This window comes from Mustela lutreola, chromosome 14 (genome assembly GCF_030435805.1).
Source record: "Mustela lutreola isolate mMusLut2 chromosome 14, mMusLut2.pri, whole genome shotgun sequence".
Classification (NCBI taxonomy): domain Eukaryota; kingdom Metazoa; phylum Chordata; class Mammalia; order Carnivora; family Mustelidae; genus Mustela; species Mustela lutreola.
In genome coordinates this window covers 21334892-21348674 of record NC_081303.1, presented here as the reverse complement: position 1 = coordinate 21348674, position 13783 = coordinate 21334892, and the positions used below count along the sequence as shown (strand labels likewise).

Here is a 13783-nt window from a genome sequence, read left to right as displayed (position 1 = left end):
CCCAATTCTGCCCATTATTTAAAAAAAAAAAAAAAAAAGGAACTAAATTTTGCATTGGTAGAAGATAAGTGACCCTGGAACAAATACAGAGAAAGGCTATCCCAGTGAAGATTTTCTTCCTACAAACCTTAAGGAGAAATGGGATCAGGGCTTCAGGAAAGAGTGAAGATGATGACTTAGCTGTTTCTGTCAACTGTTGCAACTTCTTTGTACTGCAAACTATTTGCTAGAAGCAGAGACCTAAGCTTCTGTCTAGAGAATTCTGAACACAAAGCTAGGTTGCGAGTGGGAGACACTCGTCTCCTGGTCTCCTGCTCCCAGATCCACCAGCCACGGTCCTCCTCCCCAGGACCCCCAGTCAGATTTCTAAAAGACGAATTTGCCTCTCTTCCTCCTCTGCTAAAATCCTCCAGATATGTGTCCTCAGCTACAGAAGATGAGTCAAAATCTTCTTTACAGATCACGAGACTCTGACTCCCAGTTTTAATCTAGAGGAGCTGGTACAGGGAGTCAAAAGATCCAAGTGGGGATCCACTGAACCGGTAGAAAAAAGGAGAGAGCACATACTAAATCATAAAATGTACAGTTATGAAAGTTTTTCTTAAGCTCTCCCAAGTCAGTACCTACAGATTCTCTTGCAAGCACATATTGCGGATAATGAACACATCCTTTAATATGTAAGCATCTTTTTTTAAACTTTTATTTATTCACCTGATAGAGCACAGGCAGGAAGAGTGGCAGGCAGAGGGAGAGGGAGAAGCAGACTCCCCACTGAGCAGGGGGCCCGATGGGGGGTGGGGGTGTAGAAGGTGGGGAGGTAGGAGGGTGGGGATTGGCGTGTGGGGGACATGGTCTCTGATCCCAAGACCCTGGGACCACAACCTGAGGGGAAGGCAGATGCCCAACAGACCAAGCCACCCAGGTGCCCCAATATGTAAGCATTTTAATGACCTTCTTTTTAAGTTCAGGCCTTTTAAATTTTAAAGTATTTCCCTTTTCTAATTCTGGCAAGACTGGGGGTATTTCATTTAGAAAGGCTGTCTTTTCCCTGATGAAGGCAATCAAAAGGGAAAATCCTGACTGAAAACAAACTTTCTGAGAAATATCCACCTTGTTGATGAGACAAAAGATAACTGACCTGCTCCTGAGCTTTTTATTTTCAATAAAAACCCAGGTCAGAAAAACATGGTTTGTTTGTTTTTTCCTTTTTTTTTTCAAGAGACAGAGAGACTACGATCAGGGGAGGGGCAGAGGGAGAGAGAGACTCTCAAGTAGGCTCCATGCCCAGCACAGAGCCCAACACTGGGCTCAATCTCCCAACCCCGAGATCATGGCCTGAGCTGAAATTGAATCACACACTTAACAGACTGAGCCCCTCGAGTGCCCCAGAAAATAGATTTTTTTAGCATCATGACTAGTAGGGCTTAGTATAGAAAGTGAATAATCTATTCTGGGTATTAACGTTGATATTTAATATATAAGCATCTAAATGCCTAAGAATGATTTACTGAAACTAGTTATTTGTGTGGTTTAATAGGTAACTCTCTGGGCAAAACAGAATCACTGCAGGTTGTTCCAAGTTACAAACTCCCTGACAGCTCAGAAGACATTAATGACATTCACAGAATATTAACTAACACAGAGCTTCTTGGAACTATATTTAGCACAGTGGTGAGACCACAGGCATACGGATTTTCCCTTTGGCTCCTCAACCTTGGCAGTACAGAGTGTTACAGTGCCGAGGAGGGTCTCCCACTCCACCTGAGGAATCTATCAGGAAATTTTATCACAAACCTCGGAAGTGACATTTGCTCCTTCTCCATGTGGCATACAGCCATTTCACACCTGCTAGAAAACAGTGTGCTTGTAAATAACATTTTTCAAGAGAAAATTAGAAATCAACTTCAAAGCACCTGTAAACAACACCCATCTACCAAAATTACTGTACCACCAAATGATACAAAGGTCTCGGACTAAACATAAATATAATGAAAATCAAGTAAAAAAAAAAAAAAGAAAATTGGGTTATTATAATCAGGTCTCATTAGACACTATTCTTATAATTAATCCCACTGGAGAGTTCCATCTTTAATTAATATTTTCAAAGATTTTTAAAGACCTAGAAGAAAAAATAAAGTGAGAAATCCTTTATTAAATATCTAGTTTGCGGTACACAATTCATTCATACATGTATGCTTATATTTTAAATTCTAGGAAAACAGGAATTTTTGCCTGTTTTGCTCCTAGCTATATCCCCAGCTCCTAGAAGAGTGCCTGGCATGGAGTAAGACCTCCAGAGAAGGAAAATTAAAATAAGATAAAAACAGAGGGAGGCAAACCATAAGAGACTCTTTATTTTATTTTATTTTATATTAATCAGTGTTCCAGCACCGTAAGAGACTCCTAACTATAGGAAACAAACTGAGGGCTGCTGGAGGGGAGGTGGATGGAGGGATGAGGTAACTGGGTGATGGGCATTAAGGTGGGCACCTGATATAAGGAGCACTGAGTGTTATTATGCAACTGGTGAATCACTGAATTCTACCCCTGAAACTATTAATAGAGTATATGTTATTAAATTGAATTTAAAATAAAAGTTAAAAAAATCATCTAAAAAAAAAAGGACCTTAATAAATATTTGTTGAATAAATTCATTCATCAAATAGGTACTGAGTACTTACCATGTGCTAGGCCATGTGACAGGGCCCAGAGATACACAGATTTGTTCATAGTCTATAAAGAACACTCTTCTCAGTTCCAAATTCATGTATCTGAATGCTTCCTTGAAATATCTAATAGGCTTCTCAAACTTGACATGGACACACCAGAACTTTTTTCCCATAGCTGCCTTCTCTTCCCTTCACCCCGAATTATTCCTACCCTTGCTCTTCCTGTCTCTAGTGATACTGCCATCCACTGGATTGTTCAAGCCACAATAACATAGTCAACTTCTCTTTTTACATTCAGTCCCATCATCTCTCTACTATGATTCAGCCAATGTCATCTCCCCCAGAGGCACAGCCTCCACCAGTCTCCCTGCTGCCACTCTTGCTACAACCACAAACCAGTCAGAGTAATCCCTTTCAAACATGAACCAAATCTGTTTACTACTTAATATTTCTTCCATTATATTGAGGTCCACTGACTCCCGACCATGAGCCACTGGCCCTAACGAGCCCTGCCTCCAATCTGCATTCCCCATCTTTTATCTCCCACTTCCCTCCTACCCACTGCACTCCAGCCTTCCCCGTCATCTTGCGGTTTCTTAATGTCTCCAAATGTGTCCCCACTTGTACATGGTCTTCCCTCACTGGAATGTTCTTCCCCAAAGTGTCTGACTCTCAAGATTTAGGTTTCTCTTCAAATGTCACCTTCTCAGAGAGAGAAGTTTTCCATGACCATCTGCCCAAATTTCTGATTCTAAATTACACTGATGCTATTTAGTCATGGGTAAACAACTAAGAGATCTCCAAATAGAGCCAAGCCCAAACCTTTCTTCCCATCCCTTGTATCCCCAAGAGGTAGAGTTTCTCCCCTAGTGTCTAACTGAACCCTCTCCCCCTCCCACGACCTCACTCTCTGACCAGATACTTCTCTCAACAGCCAAATGAGCCAGACAACTGAAACCCCCTCCATACACGCAAGTCAAACTCACTTTTGCTCTCCTGCTCTAAGATGGAATCAGTTTTGGGATGTGATTCTATGGGTCATGTTGGGTGTGTTCCTCCTGGGTCTGTCACATCACTGGAGAGGACTTCTCTTCCAAATAAAAACACGAAGCCCAACAATTCCACTCCTCTGTACATATTCACAGAAATACATGTACATGTACCTCAGGAGACAGATGAGAATGTTCCTATCAGCGTTATTCATAATATCCCCAAACTGGAAACTATCCAAATGTTCATCCAAAGTAGAACAGATTCACAAATTTTGGTATATTCATGTAATCGAATTCATATAGCAATGAATACAATACATAATATGGGTGACTTTTACAAATAAATGTTGACCAAAAGAAACTAAACTCACAAAACGCATTTTCACATCTATATATAAAAGGGTCAGAAATGGACAAAACTCAACTATAGTTAGTATACCCAATACAGTTAGTACAGTTCAAATAATACAGAGGCAGTAGAAACTTGGGGAAACATAAGGAAGCAATTACCATAAAATTTGGGAGAGTATTAATCTCTCCCAGTGTTCAGACCCGTGTTCACACACAGTTATGCTGAAAGAGCATCTTTCGCTCTCTCCATACCAACTTTTTATATACCAGGCTCCAGGAAAGGAAGGAGAGGGAGGAAGAAAACTGTCCTGCCTATTTTGGTTCTGCCAACACTAAACAACTAAGAGATCCCAGAGCATCCAAAATGGAAAGTCTCATTCTACAAAATGGGTTTCTCCTGCTCCCGACTTTAATGAGGACGTATTTTACCCACTTACCCAAAGCTTACTGCATGGCAAAAAATGAAACTGCAGTCCCTGTGAAACCAAACCGCAGAGGCTAGATGGTGACAAAATGAATCGTGCCTCTGTACGACACACAAACTTACTATTTTGAGTAGGGTTTCTCCAGCTATGTTTATACCACAAAATCAACTGAGAAAGGATGAGGGATTGAGAAAGGATGTAGGGATTAGAATGGGCAACAGTGGATGTGTCTGGGGGATATCGACAATACTTTATTTCTTGACTTGGATGATGATTACACAGGTGTTCATTTTATAATTCAATAATCTGCGTGTTTGTATTCTGTGGGTGCTTCTTTACATATATTGGGGGGGAAGGGGTTAATAAATTAAGACATGTCCTTGTTGGGTGGAAAAGAACTGCAACAGGACTTCTTGTCAGCTTGATGTCAATAAATCCCAATCTATTAAGCACTATTATAAGTCTTTCTATATTTACAGCCACAAACAATGCTAGCCGATCAAGCATTAAAAGGGTGGACAAAAGAAGAGGGGCAATGAAGGAAATAAATAAAACAAAAAGTGTTGTCCGAGATAATAAAAGAACCAGGAAAGCAGATTAGATAGCAAGGCCAGCTTTTAGACCAGGGCACTCCCTCCAAATAGTCAAATAGGATGAGAATATAAAGAGGCCATTTTAGCTGGCCATTAGATGGTAAGTTCCAAAAAGAGAAAAGAAAAAACTAGATTAATGTAGGTTCATATTATATCTAAAAATATAGTGTATTTATGCTTTATTGGCTTATGAAAAAAGAAGCTAGGAGAATGAAAGGAAGGGAGGAAGGGGGGAGTCTGGAGAGAACAAGGCAATGCAATTAGAATGACAATAGAGCAAATACTGAAATGAATACTTTCATCAATAATGGGAAGACTTGAGCCTCCAAAGAATATAAAACCCTAATATCATTATCTCACCAATTTGTTCAAGTATTGAAACACAATAAAGATATTGACACTCAAAAAAAAAATTACAACAGATGTAAGCAGAACAACAGAGTCAGGGAAGACGTCTCAGGAGACATTGTTCATCTGAGACCTAGTGATAGCAAAATGTGCCAGAAGAGAATGAGAGCGAGCGAGCTCCCGGGCCAGATCAGGAATGACCACTGGAAGTATGTTAAGCATGTCAGAGTCATTTGAAACATCTCTCTCAAACTGTCTTTCCATCAGTGTACTCCTACTTCACCGGTAACCCACTATGCTGAATTATGGCATAAACAAATTACCATTGCTAAACTATTTACAACAGCTAAGACTTCCCATTATTATGCAAACTTGATTTGTCCATAATCTGAAACACTGGCAGTCTTCCAGCGGTCACTAATTGGATTTCCTAGCAACTTCCTGAGTCCCAGATAATACCACCGTTACTAGAACAACGTGGTTCCTGTTGCATCAGGTAGCATGCGTTACTGAGGTGTAGCAGTGAACATAAGAAAAAGCCAACTCTGACGTCACCCAAGCTGCGTATTTGGGTATGGATGTTCTGCCTCCAGGGAACACAGGAGGCAGCAGACCACAGCTGGCTTTCGCGCAGCACCCACATACTCACTGAGCACTGCTTAATGCTAAGGGGAGCACCTGAAATGGCTTAAATGTAAGAGTATCACCCTTTGTTTGTTTCTAATGTGGTACTAGAAAATGATGAGGGAGAAGAAACTTCCTTTTTCACCTTGCCTTTCCTCTTCCTGTTTAAAAACTGTTAGAGATTATGGTGCATCTGGGTGGCTCAGTCGGATAAGCATCTGCCTTGGGTTAAGCATCTACCTTGCGCTCAGGTCATCATCCTAGGGTCTTGGGATTAAGCCCCACTTTGGGCTCCCTGCTCAGCAGGAAGTCTGCTTCTCCTTCTCCCTCTGCCCCTCCCCTACTCATGTTCTCTCTCTCTCTCTCTCGCTTTCAAATAAATAAAATCTTTTTAAAGAAATCATTAGAGTTTAGCACAATGTGAAAGCAACCTTTGGTACTCTGAATTCTCAGCCATTTACTTCCTGGTAATAGGTAAAGAAGGTAGGAGTAGGGAAGAAGCTGACCAAGATTTATTTTTTAACCACCCTGTAACCTAGTATAAAAAACTTAAAGGGCCTTCCTCAAATTATCATTGCTAAACTATTCACAATAGCTAAGACTTCCTGTCAAATATCCTTAAGTCCAGTTAGGAAAACTGATGGGATGTTTTACAAGACTTATACAGTTACTAACGTTTTTATAAACTTCGCATAGAATAGGTCCTCAAATATTCATTAAATGAGTTAACCAGTGAAGGAGAATCCATGGGTGAAAGGAAGAATGGGAAGGGAATTCTACTACAAGAATTAGCACGGTACAAATATGCTTTGAGTATTAGACATTAAAAACAACTTAATTCAAAATCAGCATCCAAATAGCAATTATAAAATCAGCTGTTGTTTCAATAAAATTGTTAAGAAGTTTAATGACTAGAACTAGGTGTAGCCTTCCTTTTCCCTTTTCCTCGCCTTCTCACCCTCTAATCATTTCTCTCCCTGTTCTTCCATCCCATGCTTCCCTAATTCCTGACCCCTAAAATTTTTGCCACAGTTTCCAGAGAGGCAGAGGCCCTCCACTCTCTTTATTCTAGTGATATTCACCCCTTCGGTCCAAGTCTGTTCCACTATTTCGTTCATCGCTTAATTCACTCAACAGCAAGTTATTGCGCTCAGTAGGTGTCAGATGCTGCCCTTAGTCTAAAAGCAAACCAAACCAAAACGAAACAAAACAAAAAGTCAAGAAGACATAGTTGGTCCCATCTTCAGGCTGTTTAGAGTCTTTGCAGGAACAGAGGAAACAGCCAATTCCAATACAGAGACATATTTCGGGCTCTGAAGACGTATGGCCTACCATAATGGAAATCCAATTGAGGAGAAAGGACATTTGAAATTTAAAAGAAGTTCATGTTGGTTAAGAGTTCAAGAAAACCACTTAGTGTAAGTGGTTAGAAGACCACTGGTGAGAGAGAGGAAGTCTAAGATGGAATGTGAAACTGAGCAAGGGTTGGTTATATGGAAAGTTAGGGAATAGGTAAGGTCATGGTGCAAAAGTAGAGGTAACTACATGTGTGAAGGCCCTGAGCTGATGGGTTAAAATTCAGAGTACATCTTTGGATAGGACCTTTGTTTTATATAAATCAGGCAAACTGACCACCTTTCTAAATAGTCACATTGCTCTGTTTCCTCACCAGAGGTCACACGGAAATATCCTTCGTGTCTTGCCCTTTCTCCTACACTTCCGTCAAGGCACAACTTGCCTTAAAATCTGACATTTATATACTTACTTGTCACATATGTCCCTTATCAGTGCTTGTGACACTGTACTGTTTCAAATGTCCCTTCTCCTCAACTAGATTGTAAGTAGTTATGTAAGAAGACCATCCAAGTGTTCGTCTCTTCCTTCTAGTACAGGGCTTTACCAGAGCAAATGCTTATTGTTTATTAACTGTTTAAGTACATGGTTTAAGTGAACAAAAAAGAACAAAATTACCACCTAAACTACCTAGTCATCAAGGCTCCTGACTCTTCTCAAGGGAGAAATTGAAAATGCTAGATTTTCTTGGTGTCACTTCCAGGGGAACTATGTAGGGATCTATTCTGATGAGAAATTACCTAGGTGGCTTCTGTTCTATGAACATGGTCAATTTGGACTTAGGGATTCAAAAAGTCAGGTCAGCATGATAGAAAAACCATTTTTATGTCAAGAATAATTTGGGCTTTCAGGGGCGCCTGGGTGGTTCAGTGGGTTAAGCCTCTGCCTTCAGCTCAGGTCATGATCTCAGGGTCCTGGGATCGAGCCCCACATCAGGCTCTCTGCTCAGCAGGGAGTCTGTTTCCTCCTCTCTCTCTGCCTGCCTCTCTGCCTAATTGTGATCTTTGTTTGTCAAATAAAAAAATAAATAAATTTTTAAAAAAAAGAATAATTCAGACTTTCACTCCGATATTCATCCTCTTTGCTGAGATGCTGCTGACCCCTCAATCTCTAGGACGTCCGAAATTTCCACAGAGAAAAAGAGGAGTCTCTTCAATTACCACTTTAAAAAATGAGACACACTTGAGGCCTGTGGCAGTGAATTTCTGAAAGATTGGTGGCCAGAAACTGGAAGCAAAATGTCTGGTCATAATAAGAGGATAAATCTAGCTAACTCCCTTAAATAAGATTTTTGAAACCAAAACAAAATAAAACTAAACAAAACACCAAACAAACAAAAAATCAAGTTTGAACTTTGAGGAAGATTATTTTCCTAGAGGCAACATCAAAGGACTTTGTGCATTTATCCAGTTCACTGGTTTACAAAGTTGTGGGTACATGTAGTTCAAAACACGCTCCAGTTCCTGGTGGGAGAAGCCCAGTAGTGAAAATATCCTCTCCAAGGCTCTTTTCATGAAATGGAAAATTCCACCAAAAGTAACAACAGTTCTACCGTATCAGCGTACTAGTACCGATCAAGTGATAAGCTACAAATGCATTTTCACATCTGAGGACTATCTAGAAGGGCCAAGGGGCAGCAGGTAGTAATTAGCATCTGCCTGATGTGACCAGGTACAGATTTTGCTGCTTTGGACTTAACGCAGACTTAGATATAGTGGAACCTTAGACTGTCCTGTACTGCTCACTATTATTAATACACTGCCTCTGAGAGTTAAAAAAATTTTTTTTAAATTAACTCAATAAAGACTTATTAAGCACCTACTATGTTCCCAGCACTGAGCTGGGGCAGGGATGACTAGACTCCCCTTGCCGTCCAGGACTAACAATCAAGTGATGGATATAAGTGTGTAAAACAGATAATTTTGCTAAGGAGTGATGAGGACTATAAGAAACTTGAGAGGAGAGAATGGTGGGTTCAAGAGAAGCACTGAAGAATATTGATCATCCCGGCGAATGTTGGACAGCTAGAAGGGACATCAGCGGTGCTAATGACAAAGTAACTTAAGTCACCGCAACCATTCTTTAATTGCTTACTTGGAAAAACACATTTGAAAACCACTCATTCTTCTTATCAGGAAACGTAATGATTGACTCATTCATTGGTCCTAACACCCAAAAATTTAAAAAGAGACAGAGAGAAGTACAAACTTCACTATCTCCAAGTGATTCACCTACCTCTCCAGGTAAACCTCAGTTTGAGTGTAGAAGGTTCTAATTCCCTGAAACTACCCCAGAAAAGCTCATGTGTCTCCTGGTTGCCTTTGATCAGAAAAGCAAGAGGAGACCAAATCAATCACAAAAGCAACATACACAGCTAGAGTTCTAGGTGCTCCTGAGGCCCTCAAAGTTAACCTCTTACCTAGCTTTCTAGGCCAGAGTTACCCAAACAATCTCCCATTCTTTTTTTTTTTTTTTAAGATTATATTCACTTATTTATTTTAAAGAGAGATATAGAGAGAGCACAAGTGGGCAGAGCGGCAGGCAGAGGGAGAGGGAGAAACAGGCTCCCCGCCGAGCAGAGAGCCCGATGCAGGACCCAATCCCAGGACCCTAGGATCATGACCTGAGTCAAAGGCACCTGCCTAACCAACTGAGCCACCCAGGTGCCCTGCAATCATCCATTCTTTCACGGGTCATCCTCCAGCCAGATAGTCAACATTCCCCAACTAGTACCTAACTCACAAGTCAACTAACTTTTATATGGTGTCTAGAACATAAGAGCTCACTTGGATTTGTGAATGGAAGACTTTACTACTTCTCTTTATTTTATCAAGTTGTTGCTTTGATGCCAGATGCTGTTTCTAGGACTCCCCTTTCTTCCTCTCCCCCCATAAATCTTCACCCACCCTTCTCATCATACCATTGGTTACAGTAATATTTAAAGGAAGATGGTATAGAAGGAAGAACAAGTATCACCTTGTTCTTATACTTACTAAGTGATACTAAGGATCACTTAGTATCTGCGGCCTCCAGTTTCTTCTATAAAATGAGAACAATTCCCCATTATGTAGTGTTCTTGTGAGAGGAAAACTGAGAGATGTATAAAGTTCCTGGTATGCTTTGGTGTCAAGTATCCAGGAATAATACAATACATGCTTTCCTTTCTTAAAACCCAACTCGAATGTCTGCTGAGAAGCTTTTTGCTTACCCACTTACAAGCCATCTCTATAATAGCACAGCCTTGCTTCCCCAGAGGCCCTAAAAGCCTCTGGGGGAAGAAAATTTACAGTTAAGAAATTTAGACTTTATGGGGAAGACAGGATTAGGAAACTGAGGGCAGCATTACACCTGACCTACTTTGAATTCAGTAAAACGAAACCATAACCCAGCTTGCTAAGTAAAAACAGTACCAATGACATTAAGACCTCTGAAAAGAGCAATTATGATTACTATAGTAGTAATTTAGGACTCCGTGTCCATTAGAAAACTTCTAAAGAGTTTCCTGCCCTGTAATTTATAAAGCTGCTCACAAATTCATTTTGCCTTGAGGCAAATAATCTACATACTGCCAGAAGGTGTGTTTTATCTGCATCCAAGTGTCCGATGCCTATCTGATCTCATGGGTTGGGGCTGTTAACTCCTCAAGTTTCAAGTTCCAACATGGTCTCCTAAACAGAGAAGCACAGACTTGCTTGAGAGGAAAAACTCTTTAGATAAGCTCTCATAAACCACTGTGCATGGCCAAAGAGGCATTCTACAATCCTCCTTCCCAGGACTCAGGTCCGTGTGGCTTTCCTGGGTCCATGAGAACCTCCTGCCCACAGGATTCCCAACCCTCTGAACCCAAGGCTGCAGTTCCACAGTCTGAAATTGGATCTTTCGTCGCCTCTTCTGTTGGCCTCTCTTGGGCTTCATGTTCTATTCTGCCTTCTCCTTAACTCTCTTCCCTAATACCTTTTTCTGAGGCATGGAACACTGAACTCCTCCACCTCCAGTTATATACCCGTTATATACGTATATATACTTATAAGTTATATATTTATATACCCTTATATACCCCTGGCTACCTCACTCTAAAATCCCAAAATTAACATTTATGTGACTGGCCCCAGCCTAGCCTCAGCGCTTCAAATGTATTAGCTCATTTAACATTCAGAACAAAATCAGGAGGCAGCTCCTATTACTATCCCCATTTTACAGGTGATGAAACAGAGGCTCGGAAGGTGATAAGAGTTAGAGCCAGGATGCAACCTTGGGCAGTGTGTGGTTCTAGCAGCCAACACTTGCTAAATTTCCACAATTCCTCGCTCAGACTGAAACCTCAGCCTACATGGCATCTATTTTTGGTTTTGTATAAGGAGTGTGTTTAGGTGGGGGCTCTTGGGTGGTTCAGTTGGTTTAGGCTCAGGTCTTGATCTCAGGGTCATGAGATCAAGACCCACATCGGGCTCCACGCTCAGTGCAGAGTATGCTTGTCCCTTTTCCTCTGTTCTTCCCCCCATTCACACTCTCTTTCTCTCTCAAATAAAGGAATTAATTAAACCTTTAAAAAGAATAATAATAAAAGTTGTATGTTCAAGTGAAATAAATCCTTCCAAAATCACTGCCAGCTTCCTTCTCCCTCAGCCTGCCCCCCTCTTTGCCCTCTCCTTCTCTACTTCTTCCCTCTCCTTCTTTTTCTCTATAGTTTCTGATGTCAAATAAATGCTACTTTTATACAATCAGAGTCCCAAGGTGTCCCCACGACTGGGTAGATTCCCTGATCTAAGAGAAATGCCTGAAGTTCATATCCCAAAGTATCTCCCTGCCTTACCCCGTCTCTATCTGAGAGACATGCCCTTGTTCTGAGGTCTACAATGAAAATGTGATGCAGAAAACAGACCAAAACAAAACACTATTCTGGATCAGACCAGCAACAACCTTGTGCAGCATTCTGCCTTATAACAGGAAAAAACAAGTTATTTTATAAAAGACATTGACAGCTGCAACCCACAATCCTTACTGCCTCTTAATAAACTTTAATAGATCACTCACAAATACATCATGCCCTTGTGAACCAAGTAATGCTATCAAGGAAGAAAGCCTGTAGATTTTTTTTAGAATACCTCTAATGAACTTGAAAAACTCACTTTTAGTGTCAAGATGTCTCCTGTACTTCTGACTCGATTCTATGGTTCACCAAATCAGCCACGTTGACTCCATTCAGTCATTCAACAAGCATTTATTGAGTTCTGGAATACCACAGTGAGCGAGGTTGGTGACATTTCTTCTCTGGGGGGTGCTTCCTGCCAGCTTGGAACACAGGCAATAAGCAAACACTTGGCTACAGATGATGATGAATGCTATGAAGGAAATCACACAGGATGAGTGAGAGAGAGTGAAGTGGGTATAGGGAAAGTAGTTTAGATTGAGTCACCAAGAAAGGCCTCTCAGGGGAGGTAACATTTAACTAAGACCTGAAGCCAGCATGCGCTTTCCAGGAAGAGGAAATAAAAATTCGAAGTCTTCAGGTGGGAAGAAAACCAAGGAACCCCTTCCCTTGGACAGCTCACCATTGTGTGTACTTCTTCATGACTTTATAAACTTTATACATAAATCCTGTCAACCTTAATTGTTGTGGACTAAAGAATGCACATCACATCCATAAATGAGTTTCTATCCCTCTTATCATCGCAGTTGCCAGATTCCCAGGACTACTGTGTCTTGGTTCTTTCTGGAACACTCTTATCAGGGCCAGCTGCCTGGTAATACCTGTTGATGATTAACACCAACAGCCCACAGAAAACAGATTTTGCAAGTCGGTCAGCTATAAAATTCTTACTGAATAAGGCTGCAGGAGATTTAGTCCAGTTCCCAGGGAGGTGGACCATTCATTCCTGCATAACCACCATCTTGCCCAATCCCTCACGCCATCTCGCTGTCCCCGGGACCTGATAGCTGTGTCAAGCGATAACCTTTCTCAACCCATGGGACACTAGTCGTTAACAACTGAGGAATGTCTTTCTCATCACTTTATGTTGAAAAACTGCTAAGACCTCAGTAAAAATTCTAAGACTTTACTTGATAAAGAGATAATTTACGAAAAGCTTTACTAGACATTCCTGGTGAGCCTATATCCAAGGATTTACTAGACATTGCTGATAAGCCTATCTCCTAGGTTTAAAAAGCATCATAAAGTTTAAAATAGACCATTTTCCATATTAGTGATAATTATATCCTCACAGTGGGAATTGACATACTTTCTTTACATTCAATTTATTATTCACATAGATGAATTCATTGGGCCGGAACTGCACCATTGTCTTAGACCATCTCCCCCTAACTCAGTCAAGTCTCCACATACCCAAGGTTTGGGGAAGCTGTATCACCCTTACTAACATTAGGGTGCGATATTCTCCCTCCCTCCCATCTTCACTCATTGGTCTACA

The 13783-nt window shown here is 40.9% G+C and overlaps 1 long non-coding RNA gene across 3 annotated transcripts in view; it reads right to left on the bottom strand.

The window, feature by feature from the left end:
- LOC131814845 (uncharacterized) overlaps positions 1–13032 on the bottom strand; it is a 180348-nt gene extending 167316 nt beyond the window's left edge. The window contains exons 1-2 of one of the 3 annotated variants that reach the window (XR_009347471.1): positions 12908–13032; positions 12485–12697 (exon numbers count right to left, since the gene is read on the bottom strand). This is a non-coding gene — a long non-coding RNA (uncharacterized LOC131814845). Of the gene's footprint in view, positions 1–12484; positions 12861–12907 lie in introns of those variants that run through there. The other 2 variants (XR_009347470.1, XR_009347472.1) reach the window with 2 other exon arrangements.
- Positions 13033–13783: the final 751 nt, after the last annotated feature.